Source organism: Rhinopithecus bieti, unplaced genomic scaffold (assembly GCF_001698545.2).
Source record: "Rhinopithecus bieti isolate Rb0 unplaced genomic scaffold, ASM169854v2 scaffold_3062, whole genome shotgun sequence".
Taxonomy (NCBI): domain Eukaryota; kingdom Metazoa; phylum Chordata; class Mammalia; order Primates; family Cercopithecidae; genus Rhinopithecus; species Rhinopithecus bieti.
This window is the reverse complement of record NW_016804432.1, coordinates 5628320-5645722: the sequence shown is the minus strand read 5'-3', so window position 1 is coordinate 5645722 and position 17403 is coordinate 5628320. Positions and strand designations below refer to the sequence as shown.

At 37.0% G+C, this 17403-nt stretch overlaps 1 long non-coding RNA gene across 1 annotated transcript; it reads right to left on the bottom strand.

The window, feature by feature from the left end:
• Positions 1 to 1312: 1312 nt before the first annotated feature.
• LOC108527164 (uncharacterized) lies at positions 1313 to 5434 on the bottom strand. Its single transcript, XR_001884720.1, has 3 exons — positions 5299 to 5434; positions 4039 to 4318; positions 1313 to 1450 (listed from the first exon to the last, which is right to left on the bottom strand). It is a non-coding gene; the product is annotated as an uncharacterized LOC108527164 (long non-coding RNA).
• Positions 5435 to 17403: the final 11969 nt, after the last annotated feature.

Sequence of the window (17403 nt, the reverse complement as noted above, 5' to 3'; positions counted from 1 at the left end):
TAGTAGCCTCTCAAAGGTCTCTCTATCTAATTTCTATGCTGTGGCAGGGCACTGATTCCCTTTGTCCTGGAAGTCAAAGACTGCCATCAGAGTATTCCTTCCACTGGTTGAACAGCACAATGCGGGATAAAGAACATAAACTCAATATCGTCTGCTGAAACTCCACTCCTTCATCCGGTCGTATTTTTCTGAGCATACAGAGGAAATGGTGAGAAACTGATGACCAGTTTATAGGAATTTAAAAGGGTACTTTTCATTTCTAATTCCTACATCCTAAAGTAGCTATCTAGTAACCTGTCAAGCATTTTCTTATTTCTTTAATACATGTAATAAAGAATGGAGAAAAATAGGGTTATGAAAATCAAAGCTGTATTTTGACTAGTTTGTGTATGTATTATAAAGAATTCATAAGCTATCAAAAGGCTCTGTGATACATACAGAAGAATTAAAACAGCATTCAAGGAGTATGCCCTTCAGAAAAGGTCAAAGAAAGCCAAGCCCATGGTTTAGAAATGGTAACAATGTACAGATTTAATAAAAAGTTTTAGGTTATGGCTGATTTTTAAAACTATATAAAGTCTAAAGAGAGGTGTGAAGTAAGCAATATATAAATACAGGTCTGAATTTTTTCTTGTATTTATAATCTTTGATCTTCAGGAGAGGGGCTACATTTTTATTCACTATTTATCCCTGGCAGATATTAGACACTTAATATGCTTGATGAATAAATGAATGAATTAATGAATTAGCTAATGTTAGGGTCTAAAAACTCTTGACAAATTATAACATTTACAATATTTTCCATGTGAAAATAGCAAGACTCACATCTACAACTTGAATGTCAAATGTCTTACGGTTGGGTGATAAATCTGAAAGTAAGACAAAAAGAATTCTTTAGTATTTTAGGAAGAAACCATAAATGTCATCCATAAATTTGCTGCCTATATAAAATGCAGACTTTTGATTAAATATGTAACAAAAGATATGTCTTATGACCATATTACTTACAATTAGTTAATAATTGTAAGTAATATGCTACAAGGGGCAATGAGTTAATAAAGTGTCATTAATAACATGCAAACAAAACAAAACCTAAGCTAGACTCCTAGAGTAAGTCCAGTGAGGCAAACACCTATACTACTCCTTCCACTTAGATTTTCTTTTGTGGATGTTAGGAGCCAAGATAGAAACAAAATAAAATACATTTTCAAGTAGCACATTTAGCTCATTTACTTTATTATCTGGAGATCTTATAAAGTAATATTTTATTTTGAGTGATTTTTGCAAGCAATTTGAAATTAAACCTTTTCCTTGCACCTGTAAAAATGTGTAAATGATGGAACTGGCAGCGTGATGATCACTTTACAGAGAAGCATTTCCTTCATCATCTCCAAGCTCATGCAGATTTATGATCTAATCATCCATGGTCTTTAACAGGATGCATTTGAATCTGATTAAAAAGAAAAACAAATAGCTGTATGGATTTATTAATAAAATGTGCCTGGCCTTTTCACTTATCTACCTCTTTCAACATATTGTGAGTTTAAACCAGAAGAGAGTCTCTGGGATTTTAATCTTGAATGTTTCAGCTTCAGAGTTGCTCCAGGAGTCCTTGCCTACCTATCGGTGTACGTGGATCATGGAGGGCTATCTATTTTCCCCCTCTTTCTCTTTGGGGTTTAATTACTTCACCTACATCCTAATTCAGGTAACTCATAAAGCTTAGCCTTTGTTGTAGGTCCAACAGCTGTCTTATGTCAGTAGCAAGTAAAATGTTCACAACGTATCGGAATGCTGCAAGACGGTTTATAGTGCTGCAATAAAAGGTAAATTGAATTTACAAAGATGCATTTGTCACTGATTAAAAACTTACAAAGTTAATTGGAAACACTGTGGAGGTGTTACCACACAACTCGAGGTGTAATGGGTGGTTCTAATTCAGCCTGGAGGAAAGTTGTGGGTCCCATTATAGTCTCACACAGTAAGATGCCCAGCGACGCCATCCAATTTAAGTAGCAAAGCAACATAGTAAAGATTTCAAATATTTTTAATATGAGGTGAGTGTAAATTTACTCACAATTATTCTTGAAAATAGCTAGAGGAGACAGCTTTCTGTGTTACAGAAACACCGAATGTGCTAATCGCATGACTTCCCCTTGCAAAACACATTGAAGGGATTTTATTCTCCACATCTGCAACTTTTCTTATTTTCCTGCCGTTTGCATTGGCAGCACCATGACAAGAAGCATATCAGTTGAGAAGAAAAAAATAAGACTGAAACAGCCAGCAATGTGAAGTTAGTAGGACCCTCCCTTGGGACTTTGGCGAATTATCTCCACATAATTCACTTAACCTTTGCCATTTGGAGACTTGGGAAACTGAATGTATTTCTAAACTTGAGGCTTTTAATTGCTGGTTTTAGTGTCACTAGTCCAGCTCAGTTGGAGAGATGATGATTGAAAAACAGTTCTAGGAGGCTTTTCACCTCTGGTGCGCATCCTGGATATAATTAAGTTGGTGGCCTGGGTGGCTTTTAGATTTCTGCAGACAGGAGTGAACAGTTAAGGCCCAAGTGATGGGCCTTATGTAAACATTCTCTGTGTGTCTTGAGTTGAATACCTTTAATTTTAATTTTAGACTAGATTTTTGTTAAGAGATTAAAAGGCAAGATAATGAAACTGAGTAATTGCCTTTGGTAAACTCATTATACCAATAACCAGTACCAAGTTATAATGGAGTCATCAAATTTTTGGACTGGAGTCTTAGAGATCATGTTTAAATTCAAATCTCTTGTACTGAATGCGATATGTATTTTAATTTTAATTTCTATATAATCTATACTGTATACTTTTAAATAGTTTAATACTACTTACCAATAGTATTTTTGGTATCAGAGGTGGTAGTGACTATGGAATTTTCATATGTATCTAATTGGTTACCTCAGCTGGAGGGACAGAGTTTTAAGTCTGATTGATTCTCCTAGTCAAGAATAGGCTATATAGTCTAAAGGAGACCATATAGCCACCTAAATCTATATATTTTTAAAGCTAATATTTATTGAATGCTTGCTCTGTGCGAAGTGCTTCTTGTGGTTTAGCTCCATTTAATCCTCACAACAATGCTATAAGGCAAGTGCTATCATTATTCCTATTGTACAGATGAGAAAACCGAGATTCTAAGACGTTAGGTAGCTTGCCCAAGTAAGCATTGCAGCCAGGATTTGCACCTGTATTGTCCAATTACAGAGGAAGGGGTCTTTGGTATAGGGCCTTATTACCATTGCATTTGTACGTCAAAGGCCTATTGCAAATATGTAGAGGCAACTATTTCCTTGACCTTTGCTGGTTCCTCAGGATTAGGGGACTAGCTGGCATCAGTAATTAGTTGAGTATTAGGAGCAAAAGTCAAGTCCATTTCTAAGAGTTAATGCAGTATGGAAGGTGCACAGAATTTGATATTTGAATCTCAAAGTCTTCCCTGACAGTCTTCTATTGAGTTAAATAAGTCAACTTCTTAAAACTTCAGCTTAGTAATCCATAAAATTGGGATAATACACCTTATGGGCATTATTGTGAGGATTAAGTGAGATAACATGGGGAAAACACTGGGTAAACAGCAAAGTCCTATTTAAATATTAGTTACAATTTTCTTCTTTTTCATATAACACCATTTTCAGGAGTTTTAGCAAAATCTCTCTCATAAAGTAGTTACACTCATAAACTGCTTGATGAACCGACTTTAGTAGACTTGGATGGAGCAATGAATAAGGATCACTGGTTCCAATCATAGGAGCACTCATTTGACCTGTAGTTACCTGTTTGTTTAGAATTTACCAGCAGAGCTTGGGATACCTATGAGGAAATTGTCTTCTTGAATGATGCATATGCATTGTCAAAGGAACCAATCACTTTGTAACCACAGAGAAACTTGGAGGTAGAGGTAAATTTCAAGTTAAAAAGCCAGAAGTTTGCAGAATTTCATTAGAATCTAAAAAATCAGATAGGCATCATTACAGAATGAATGTCAGTTATTGTATACCTGAGATGGAAAGTGTGGTTCAGCCCAGGAAACTGGCCCAGCCAAGCAGGGAGCTCCATTTATCTTAAGTCTTCCTACTTTTCTTAAGCTTCTTTCTTTCTTTTCATCTTGTATCTGTGACTTACTGAGTTTGTAAGGTCCTTATTTTTAAAACTGTCCTTTTGTTGATGCTGCTCATTAAATAACTATAGTGGCAAGACAAGTCTGTTGACTATCCACTGTTGCTAATTCTTGTCTTCCATTCTTAACAAGAAGCCAGGAGAATCTGAATGATTTCAGTCTAGAGATAATTTAAAGAAAACAAATTTTAACCCTCGCTCTTTTTCCCATCAAGCACTTGGTGAAAGAGTCAACATGTTGTAAAATGGCCAAAAGTTAGGGTGAAATTCACAAACTTAATGATCAGTTCTCAAAATCTATGTATTTGAGACCAACTTTTCCATTAAACATAGATTACTATTATTCAATTCATTTTTATGAATAAGAAAATCAAGGTTATAAGAGACTAAAGGACTTGTCTGAGATTAGTAAAATCCAGCAGGGAAGAGCCTGGGATTTATATGACAATTCCTTTTAGAGAAGTGCTCACAGACACTTTTCAGCCACAAAGGATAACAATAAACAAATTTATATTATCATCTTTGAACCTAAGGAAGTAGCATCACATTGAACAAACAAAAACAAATTTGTTGATATATATGTATAGATTCACATAAAAAACAATTCTGTTTTAAAAGCACGGATCTCGACAAATCCTTACCTTTTGAAAATATGATAAGGCAAGTAAAACATACAAGATAAATTATGGGCTAGAAGGAAAAGTCTGAACAAAAAAAATAGTAAAATAAGTAAGAGTGAACTTTCCCTTTTTTCTAAGTAAGGTGTGCTCTCTAATCTTAGAGAGTTACCTCTGGGTAAGACAAAGATCCAAGAGATCTTAAGACTTGAATGACTTTATAATAATATTTTAAATTCTTATGTAACCTCTTTTGATTAAGGATTTGAAAATATTTATGAACAAATGGGCTCAAATTTCTTATTACTCTTAAAAGATATTGGTAATACATACATATTATCCAAGTTATGCTAACTCCAGGCAGAGGAACAGAGCAGCTAAAAGACATCAATATGCATTTTATATTTATGAGGTAAGGGCCTTCCTTATCACTGACTCTATAGTACTATACTTCTTTTCATATAGCTGAATTTTACTTTAGATAGTATGGGATCACCTTTTAATTTAGAAATTAGTTTAGATACCAGTAAAGATGAGTAGCTGTGTAGTTTGAACAGTCACATAACCTCTTTGGGCCTTAGTTTTTTTCATCTTTAAAGCACATATGTATACAGGAGTGAGGACTGAGAAGAAGGATAAGATACACAAGCTCAACATTTCTAAAACTCTGCTCCAAGGAACACTGGCAGTGGTGGGCTGGAGCCAGAAGCTTGGGAGCCAGTGATGTCATATTGGCAGTTTGTTACTGGCCATGGTTGGGATTATTTACACCATGGAAACGGACAAGTGCTACAAACCAGGCCCCCTCCCTTTCCCAAGAGCTGGCTGTTAAGCATTTGCCAGCATATCTCTAGTGTTTACAAACATTCTTTGAATAAAAGCGTTCTACTGTCAAATAAATTTTGGAAGCACAGGGTTAGACAAACTTAGTTCCTCTCTCCCTTCACCCCTCCTTTCCTCCTTCTTTCCGTTCTTCATTCTCTTGCCCTGACAAGAAATGTAATTCTTAAGGACGTTAAAGAAGAGATACGTAGCTCCTTACATTATAAAACTTGGTAGAAATGCTCATCAGACATATCTCTTAATTTTTAAATTTACATTCCTCATTGGGACTGATCACATCTTTCCCCATGTCTCTTCTCTTTCTTTACTTTCTCTGAGGTCTGTTTCATCATTTATTATACAAGTAGCATGTAATATTTTTGCACAAAACAATATTTTTATATAAAATAATAAAAGTACAAATACATTTGGAGAGTAACATATAAACTCCCCTTTGTTTTTTTTTTTTTCAACAGCAGATCTTCTCAGCCTTATTACATGCTAAAATGTGCACCACAAGCTCCCAGAAAAAAATTTCAAATTTTATCTGAACATAGACATTGTTCTCTTAAACACCTATTAACATGTTTAATTACATGAATATTTTCTGGAAGGCAGTTGCAGAAATAATAGATGAGTGGATTTCTAAGAAACCCCTGAGCTGCAAAATTATACGAAGTAGTTGATGCTAAAGATGGCAATTATTTCAGATACAGGATGAACCACATGATACATAGAGGTTCCTTTTTTGGATATGTTTGTGAAATAAGAACAAATGATTCTGTTTATTTACTTCTAGGATGGGAATGATTTCTACTGTTTTCAAGTGTTGAAGTGCTCAGCTCTCTTTTGGTGGTTATCTAGAGATATCATAGGTATGGAAGATTTTGTGAAATTTCAAGGGGATGCTGTTGCTCTAATCCAAAACATCCTAGAAATGGAGTCTGTATGTAGTGGTCCTTGAAGTGGAAAATTAAATACATTAAGAACTAAGTATGTTTAAGAATATATCTATAGACATTTACAGATAGATATGAGATAGGCAGACGGACACATCAATTCATTGATCAATCAATAAATATAAATATAGTTGTAAAGTTTCCAGAAGAAACTTTGGACCCACAAATTCTATTTAAAGCCTGGCTTTTACTTCTACTGATCCTGTTCACTAAATTTAAATTATTTCTGCAGTATGTTTGCAAGTTTTTATGTCCACTGCTTCAACTAGTGTTAAGGGAGGTTATAAGACTAAACTTTCCTCTTAAGAAAAATTTATCCAATTGACCCCTTTGATTTGTTGTCAGAGATCTTTTAAAGATAAATTGTAGATAAAGTATGGTTGTGAAAACAGTTTATTTGCCTGTGAAATATGGTATAATTACTAAGTATAATATGAGTACCTGGTTCAATACCTTACTCATACTAGGCTCATACTAGAGGTCTTGTTAGTTTGAATCAGTATATGGATTCTGATAACTACTATTAAAATAAGGGGTAATGTTAAAAGACTAAAGTAGAGCAAAAGGCCAAGGGAGATGACAGCATGGATTAAAGGAATTATTGAACTCTTCTTCCAGAGTACACAGATAAATCTTAAAGATCGCCTTTTTTAAACTCACCCTGTATCTTATTGAAGTAAGCAATAAAAAACTCGGTCTGGTCTCAATGTGCTAAATGCTACTGCTGAAAGGGTGTTAGACTGAAGGAATCCAGTGGTAAGTTGTAAGTGACACATGCACGGGACTGTTAGCAATTAGCCTTTTTCTCCCTCTTGGAATTCGCAAGGGACAGGGCCTACAGGAAGCTAGATTTAGCTTTCTTCTCCTTTCAGTTAGGAGTAAATGCCTTTTACAGAAAATACTGCCTGCTGACCATATTAAAGATAAAGTTGAGAATAATTTAATGCAACCTCACTATCCACGGGTTAGTTAAGTGTTGAAAGAAGTTGACATGGATAGAGGCTGGGAAGAGTTACTCTTAAGAGCCTAGGCACTGGATTTTGAAATCCGAGGCAAACTGAACAGGGCAAATGAGGATATCACAAACAAACTCCTGTCAAAAGCAAAGATAAGTGAGGGTGATTTTCCAATTATTTCTGAATATTCCTAAGGAACAGATTGTAAATTCCTGCCTAGTTTGAGGATAAATATACACGAAGTGCCAGTTTTACTGCAATGGAGAGACTTTTATTTACTCTCCTTTTCCCAAAAGAGATAGTCTCAGCTTAACAGAACTGAGTTCTATGAAAACAGAATTGTTTTCAGGAAAATAAAGAATAAAAGATGAAATTAGCTGAATATCTGTTATAGGAAATAAAAATTATTCTTAGAAAGCTCCACACAATTTTGTGAGCTATTGTATACCTAGTGTCCAACACATATTAGGCAAACAATACATATTTACTGAGTAAATCATGAACAAACGAATGCATGAATTTTTTTTTTTCAATGAAGGTAGGTAGAGAGGCCAGTGAGAAAAGAGAAAAAAAATATTGAAAGATAACTAGGAGTCTTTGTACATACTCAATACAAGTTGATGGGTTTAAATTTCTTTTGGCAATTAATGTTACTCTTCTTTATAATAAAACATAGTTCCATCATGCTTAGCTAATACTTGTGATCTTATTGTATTTTTCCCTTTATTTAAAAAACTCTTATTTCCACCAGTGATGACAGTCAACCGTAATGCCATGAAAGTTGGAGAAATCTCTCTTCAGGGGAAGTGGATAGCCCTAATTCACAGTAGGGCCAGGTTACTGTGGAGAAAACTCCTAACCCCAACGGTCTGTAAGAACTGTCCCCACCCTGACACACCTCCGCTGATTGTCCAGTCACCTTCTGTCACTTCTTCAGATCTCACTTCCTGTCTGCAATCCTCTTTGCTCTTGTATCTGTGGTTCTCAAGTCCCTCCACCCTGTGCTCTCTTCACAAGTGCACATTCTACAGCAGGAGGGCAAACCCACTCTCAATCTCACTTTCCAGCCGCAGATCCTAAAACACCAACCTCAGTTAAAAACCTAGCCCTTCTTCTATCTTTGGAGGTAAGGACAGATTTTTTTTTTTCCCAGTTCCCTCAAGGGGATTTAACTAGCTCATCTCTAAGGTCATATTTAACTCTAATAGACTGTGAGTCTTGATTTTTATGGTTCTAGGATTCTACGACATTAAGTAGTAACCACAGAATATACTTTTATATTTCCATTTCAAAGCGCTGGCCCATATGTGATTGACCAGGTGGATGGAAGGAGCCAAAAAGCAGCGGGATACCCCTGAGGAGGTTGCTGTGGCCAGCAGCATATGTGGGCAGGTGATTGCTCCCCAGGGATCCTGCAGAAAGGATGCATGCAAATGCTGTCTCTTCCAGGGGTTGTGATGTCAGGGCTTGTCTGCTACCTGGTCCAGTCCCTGAAAAGATTACGATGCTCCCCATACCTGGTATGTATTTTGAAATTAAAATATTTCTCTGTCACAAAACTCAAAATTTATACAGATGTTAAAATGAAAATCATGAGGGTTTATGTTTTGTTTTGTCTTATTATTAAGGTTTCCTGTTGTAAAATTCTGGACAAGTTCATAGAAGCGAAAATTTTCTGACTGCTACTGTATGCATACATTTGGGTCTTTCTGCTTAAAAATTTCACATTGACTTTGAGCTTGGGTTTGAAATTTTGCCCCTTATTTTTGTCAAATGCTAACTCCGTGGTTCCTTCAGTCATTCGGGTGCGGAGAACTATGAGTCTAAAACCACCCCCAGGTACATTCTACAGGTGCACATGTTAACCCCACAGATGTCTCCAGCCCTGTTTCTATTTTTGTAATTTGGTGGCATTCTCACTTGTTCTATGGCTTCACCAATCACTTCTATGTTGGTCATTCCAGAAAGCCCTCTTCAGGTCCACTCTAGATGGCCTCCTATATTTCATTTTTTTCCTTGTGCTCAAACCACCAATTTCTTCAACATTCTGTCATCCAGGTAACTCACAAACTTCGAGGTAATTTTTGACACTTTCCCTTCCTATTATCCAATCAGTCACTGTTACTGTTTTTTCTACTTCTTTAAAATGTTTGTCCATTTAGTGAGTGGTGACTGCCTGCCTTTTATGCACTGGGCACCATATTACGATCTGGGGATACAACTGGCTTTGCCTTCATAAAGCCTGCAAACAAGCAGGTTTGAAATATCTCTTGCATCTTGCTCCTTCCATTCTATTCCCTTAGTTCCTGTTTCCATGGCCCTGGACTGATGATGTGTTGTGCTAATGCTGATCTTTTAAATTTCATTTTACATATGGGATTGTCAGATTGATCTTCCTGAAACACAAAGATGATCATGCCATTCTTTTGCTCAAAAACCTGCAGTGGCTCCCCATTTTCTACTGTGAAGTAGCCTGTTATAGTTGGGAAAATACTGTACCAAGAGTCTGCAGTCGGCTGTGGGTTCCAAACCTGGCTCTGCCTGAAATGCACTGTCTGACTTGGGATAAGTTTCTGATCTTTGTTTCTTTATCACTAAAGAGATGGGGGCTGGAGGACTGGGTGTGGTGAATCCTAACATCACTTCTGCTTCATTTCCTATTTATTGCTATTGTTCTATTTATAGAGCCCTACCCCTCTTTGGATTTAAGGGGCTTCAAACTTTGATATATCTTCTAACATGTGCACATGATACGGTTTGGCTGTGTTCCCACCCAGCTCTCATCTCGAATTGTAATCCCCATATCCCCATGTGTCGAGGGAGGGACCTGGTAGGGGGTGATTGAATCATGGGGGAGGTTTCCTCCATGCTGTTCTGGGGATAGTGAGTGAGTTCTCACGAAATCTGATGGTTTTATAAATGGCAGTTTTGCCAGGGCTTTTCTCTCTTTCCTGCCCCCTTGCAAAGAAGGTGCCTGTTTCCCCTTCTGCCATGATTGTAAGTTTCCTGAGGCTTCCCCAGCCATGCAGAAGGGTGAGTCAATTAAACTTCTTTCCTTTATAAATTACCCAGTCAGAGAAGTTCTTTATAGCAGTGTGAAAACAGACTAATACAGCATAGGAGATTTATAAAGAAATTGAATAACATTTTCCTAAGAACTTCTGCTTTTTGCCATGAAGTTGGAAAAGCTCCTTGATTTATCCCCAGAAGGAGAAAGAAGATTTAATAATCCCCTGCTTTCTTCTTTCTTGGTGTGAAAATAATTACCAGGGCAGCCATTAGCTATTGCACAGGTCTGACTTCCCGAAATCAGTACAGGTGTGTCAGAAGGGAGAATCATGGCATCTGAAGCTGACTCCAGTGTTTCATTGATCTTAATGTTTAGATTGCAGACTTCGAACATGAGCTCATCTTCTGGTGCTGAATGAACTTTAGGGCAGGTTGGAAAACAACTGCTTTCTCCCAGGTTAAACTGTAGCCACTGATCTTTGTAAGGGTGGTTTTCTTGAAGCACCCAGCTCAGGAACATTAGTAGTGACTCTCCCTCTTTCTAAGAGCTTGTAGCTCTTTTTATATTGCTCAACGTTTGAGTGACAGAAGTGGCAAATTTGGTGTGGTTACCCTTTGGAACATTGACATTTAAGAGCAGCCACTTCCACACCTGAAGCAAATATGGTTGTGAATATCTTTGGATTTATATTAGAAAAAAATCATATGTTCCCAGAACAGACATATGCAAGCCCACTGATATTCCCCCCCTTCTTTGAAGGTTCTATGACAAATTTGTTGTTGAGTTATGGTCATCACAACCACACAAGGAACAGCAAGGAAAAATGATAGTCCATCATATATTACGGTGATGCTCCCATGTTATTCGGGCTGATTATACTGATTCTAGAAGTATATCATATTGACTACCAGCTTGAGTCTTACCCACTCCTGTGCCCCCTCTGTGACCTCCACAGCTATGGAGTCTCTGCCTGCTGGCTTCGTGGGGATCTTGTGTGTGCAGAAAAGAACATGATGGGGAGATAATGAGAAAGATTTCTCAATCTTATTATTACATTTGTAATTGTGTACTTGAATTTCACCGAGACAACAGCAATTGGCAGTTTTGGTTAGAGAGAAAACAATATGGTATGTTAAGAGCCTGTTACATAGTTTACAGAGTTTTGATGATTTGCTTGTAAAACATGCCTTATGAAACCATGTCTAAATTATTTAGAAAATAGTGACTCATTTCTTAGCAGAATGTACTTAAGCTAGAATATTTTGCTAGCTATGATGTATATGTAAATAAAATAATTCACAGGAATTTTATTTTGCCCTGTATTTTCACTAGTCTGGTTTTAAAAGACAAAAGTTAGACTATGCTTTCTTCTTTTAATTCTAGGTATGTCTTACTCCTACATTTAGTTATTTTGCTCTCCAAATAAGATATTACTCTTTCTTAGTTAATATTCATAAAGCACTTGGAACACTGCCTGTTGCATGGTCAGTATTAAATAAAACCAGTAAATAAATGCAAAAATTAGCTAAATTAATTAAAATAAAATCCCAGCAACATTTTGGGGAAAATTCCAATCACTTTGGCATTGTCAGTAGCTCACACATGAAAGTAATTTTAGACTTTACCCCAAATAAATGAGATTTAAACCAAATCTCATTTTGGATAAAAGTCAAAATTTATTTTAAAATAAATATGTAAACCTATTTTACACAAATTCTTATTCATGCTTATTGTAGAAACTATATGCAAACACAGATTAAAGCAAACTTCTGCTACTTAATCATCTTAATGTTTTAATATTTTGTTGTCCTTTTATCCAAAAATTTTTCCTTCTGTGTATATATACTGTATATATGTAAATGCTAAAAAAAGAATGTGAGTGCATATTAAATTATATTTTAAAATATACATACATATGTATACGTATTTTAAATATGCTTTTTAGTTGGATCTATTTTTTTCATTCACTCAACAAATCCCTACAAAGCAGTTTAAACTGTCATGCTGATGACCATGTGGCTGGCCCTGAGCTTTGTTCTACATGTGTTGTTTTGTCTTGTTCTTTTAACTCCCATGAGGTAGCTACTATTGTGTCTACTTTACAGAGGAGTGTCTGGGGATTACACTGAAGAATTTATCAAGGCCATGCAGCCGGTGTCTGAACTGGAATTTGAATCCACTGTGCTCTGAATCCCTGGGCATTCATGCTAGATATCTCTGTGAACTAGGATGGTTAATTTATTACATTTACCATTTTTAGGACCACACCTTCATAAAAAGGTGTATAAATCAGTCATCATGAACCACACACTATATTCAACCCATTTTCAATACCTAGGTTTAACTTGCTGACTGAGATTTCCACAGCATGAAAATCAAAAGATCTGGGTTTTCATCCTGCTTCTAACTAATTGTATGACTTAACAAAAGTCACTGGGCTTCTACTGACTTTTCTTTTCTTGACTGTAACATCCCTTTTGGATTGGGCCGTGAGCTATTTATTCACCTACAATCTATCAAACACATTTGAAAAGACAAGTTATACCCTGGGATAACAAAAGAAATAAGATATAATCCCTCTCCTTAAGGAGCTCCCCTTGTAGTAGAATAAAGACCACTAGGCTTCAGAGTGCTGTGTGCTTTGACAGAAGAGTAAGCATGGTGCTGATGAAGCTCTGAGGAAGGAGAGACGCCTCCTCCCAGCACCTCCAGCTCTGAAACACATGACTCTAAAAATGTGTTTACACAGATATATCTCTTCTCCATCCTTTGGAATGTATTCATTTCAAGGTGAAAAATACATGTTTACTGAGGACTTTAACATAAAGCCACATGAATAGTAGCTTAGCTCGCTTAAACACTTCATCAGAGAAAATTGCGATGACAACATAATGTTAGCCATTTAGCTTCTTTTTGGGGGTAGAATAAAAGCTTTGATTATATTTTTGAGTTAGTGTATTATAAATTAAGAAATGATTTGGGCTTTACAGAATTTAGAAATTTATCATTTCTTTTATTCCATTGAAAATAAAGGCAAAGTACTATATAACGATTGGACTCACCACATACAAAAGATGGATATTTGTGTTTTTTCTTTGTAAGTAGTGTTGAAAAGTATTTAGACAAATTATTTGAAATAGAAAGCTTAAATTTCATATTTCTTAGTAAAATATTTGTAAAGGGAAAGAATTCAAATCTTATTTTGTTATAGTAGATTAAAATGCATTTTCTAAGGAGAATACTCATATTCAATTATTTTACTTACATGCTACTTCCTTCTATAAAGAGATCATACATAACTTCCTTTTTAGTTAAATTAAATTGTGAACTCTTCTCATTGGTGTTGGAAACGATTTGCACATTGAGTTACTAAATATTGCTAAATATTCATAACCTATTGACTTTGAGACATTTTACATCCTAAGACTTTCCAAGCATCAGCTTGAGAATACTTTGATAAATAAGATGACCAAATTATCATTCATTTATTTAAGAAAATATGAAGTAATAATATGATTCCTCATAAACACTGAGTAATTGACAACATTTGCCTTCAATTTGAATTTAAGGAGAGATGTCTCTATGGGGAAGGAGAAGAGAAAAACAAGGAGGGCAATATGCTTAATTCATGTTTCCTTGTGGATGACTTTGTTCACAGGGTACCCAAAGTCCCCAGTCCAAGATGTCTCCTCTCTCATCCACTAATGAAGTAATATCCAAGGCACCAGAACCCTGATCTCTTAGGTCTTGCTCTAGTGCTCTTTCTATTATACCACCTTGTAAGGGCTAGTGATTTTTTTGGGGTGGGCTGGGGAACAGGCCCAAATGAACTCTACTTAGATCTTTAGTTCAAAAAAGAATAATGAAGGTAATGGTTTTATTATTTACTCAAAATGTCTGCTAGGAACTCAAGCACCAGGTATATTTAGCCAGAAAGCCTGAAGGACAAAGTTGACGTTAACTGACTTTAAAAGTAAATGACACAGTCAGGTGCAGTGACTCACACCTTAAATCCCAGCACTTTGGGAGGCTGAGGTGGGTGGATCTCCTGAGGCCAGGATTTTGAGACCAGTCTGGCCAACATGGCGAAACCCCATCTCTACTAAAAATACAAAAATTAGCTGGGTGTGGTGGCAGGTTCCTGTAATCCCAGCTACTCAGGAGGCTGAGGCAGGAGAATCGCTTTAACCCGGAAAGCGAAGGTTGCAGTGAGCAGAGATTGTGCCATTGCACTGCAACCTGGGTGACAAGCGCGAAACTCCATCTCAAAAAAAAAAAAAAGTAAATTTATAAAATGCAGGAGAAAAATACAAAATTATGAACTCAGATTTCTAATTTAGTAGTTCTAAACTTCACAGCTGCCCTTTGAAAACTGAATTTGAATTTGCACAGGTCGCATCTCATTGATTAGATTTCATCCTGAGCCACAAAGTCTTTCAATGAACTTTAGGCATAATATCTTTCTGGTTCTATCCTGAAGAATATTCACACTACTTTGTGATTATGTAGAGATGAAAAACATTAACTTACTATTCTTTGAGTGCCTTTTCCTCCAGGTGGCTGCATGTGTTTTTGGTTCTGATTTGTAGATGAAGGCGAATGTGGGCCACAGAAAGCCCCACAGTAAGAGATGGTACATATAGAGATTAGAAAAGTCCTTCATCTCCTTTTTTGATAAAAATGCTATTTGACAAAACCATTAATTTTCTAGGTGTTTTAAAAGAATGAATAACCCTTTTCAATCTGAGGTCTCTACTTTTGGAGACTTATCTCAGGGTTAAGCAAAGAAGATGATCACCCCTCAGCTGAGCTGTGTAACTGCTTAGCTTCCTGATTTCATTGCGGAGTTGGCCTCTAAATTTTCCCCAGCTGGGTCACCTTGGCTCAGGGGAGACTTTCTTGGTTAATTCCAGTCAGAATGCTGTTGTTTCTGAACAATTAAAACACAATCCACGCCTCCTTTAATCGACAAACCTCAATGATTATAATAAAAGACCTTCCGATATTTAAAATCCAGAATGGCCATTAGCTGCTGGGTACCAGGAAGCCAAGGAGAGATGGGTGGATGGGTCACCTGACACAGGGCCTGGCAGTAAAAGAAGAACTAAAGGGGGTGAGATAGGTGGAGATAAAGGTGAAAGCATTTTTATTACTTGGCAATCCATCATTTTAAGGAGGAGAGAGCCCCAAAGAATAATGGAACTACACAGATACAGTGAATTTGGCTGCTGAAGAAACAAATGTTACTCAACAATGGTGTTGTCAGTTGACAACATCTATTTATTGAACACAGCACAGAGCACTGTACTAGGCATTATGCCAGGGCTTAAATTACACAGACACTCTCAGACTCACACCCCTTTTCTTCCTGTAACCTGGAGAGAAGGGAAACAGGGAAGAGATGTTTGCTTCCTCCCTTTCCTTAGGGTTTGTACTACAGTGAATTACATATTCCAATGAGATGATTTTACATGATGACAGTCTTTCTCAACACTAATATCCTGTTAAGGAAAGATGACTGTTTCCTGAAGAGAACATTAATACAGTTTCATAAATGACAGTTATAACACAGGATGAAACGTGGATAAAATAACACTTTTGTTTATGCTGAGACAGGTTTTCTAAGTCTCTTTAGGTCTCTTTAAATATAGAGCATTGTCTGCCCTCCCCTTGCCCCTTTCTCTTCCTCACCCCTCCTCCATTGCCCCCATTCTTATTTGGAATAGTCACCCCTAGCCCACTCCATGACTTGGTTTCACTCCACTCTGCAAGAGCACAGAGCCACTAACAAAAGTAAGGAAGAGGGTGTGGAAGATCAAAGCTGTTACTCAGTGAGGGGTCCTGAGTGGGCAGTTTAAGCTATGACTGGGAAATGTCTCTACCCACCTGCTACACCTCTCCCTGCCCATTTCATTAAGCAGAGGTTCTTTTTGGATAACTAGGTTCTCTGTGGGGATACCAAGCACCTCTTTGGAGTGCTAAGCTTTTTACTCACTTTCACCTAATATTAATTCAAGCAAATCAACAGCTGACTCAGGGCAAATATGCTTTGATGCTGGTACAAAAACAAACAAACAAACAAACAAACAAACAAACAAAAAAACCTCAAAGATGTGAAGATGCTGGTGCAGAAGAGAAGGCCAGCAGGACTAGGAAAGGAAGAAAGCATGAGAAAGTGCTGGGACTCCACCCACATCAGGTTTTCTACTCCAGCCTGGCTGTAACTCCCACTTCTGCACACTTGGGATCCCAACATCCTCCTTAAATGTTGGGAGGTATCCATGTTATGATCTTATGTTGTTAGGGGCTAAATTGTGTGTTTTCTGCAAATTCCGGTGTTGAAGCTCTAACCCTCATGACCTCAGAATGTGACTGTATTTGGAGATAGTCTTTAAAGGGGTGATTAAGTTAAAATGAGAACATTAGGGTGGGTCCTAATCCAGTACGACCGGTATCCTTTTAAGGAGGAGACAGGCACTAGACATCAGTGCCCACAGAGGAATGACCACGTGAGGACACAGCATAACAGTGGCCACCTGCAAGCCAAGGAGAGAGGCCCAGGAGAAACCAGCCCTGCCAGCCCCTTGATCTTAGACTTCCAGCCTCCCGAATTGTGAGAAAAAAAGTTTCTGTTGTTTAAGCTATCCAGCCTGTGATATTTTGTTATGGCAGCCCCAATAAACCAGTATGTGTATGATGAAGCCCTGGACAACAAAGGACTCTCATTTCTCTGCCTATTTGTAGAACTCATCCCAATTATATAGAGTTCCTGCATTATATAGAGTTCCTACTCTGAGTGCTAGACACGGTGTTAAACACTTTCCCTGTGTTATCTCGTTTAACCATTAAGCTGAATCCTCCAAAACCCTTTGGAAATCAGAC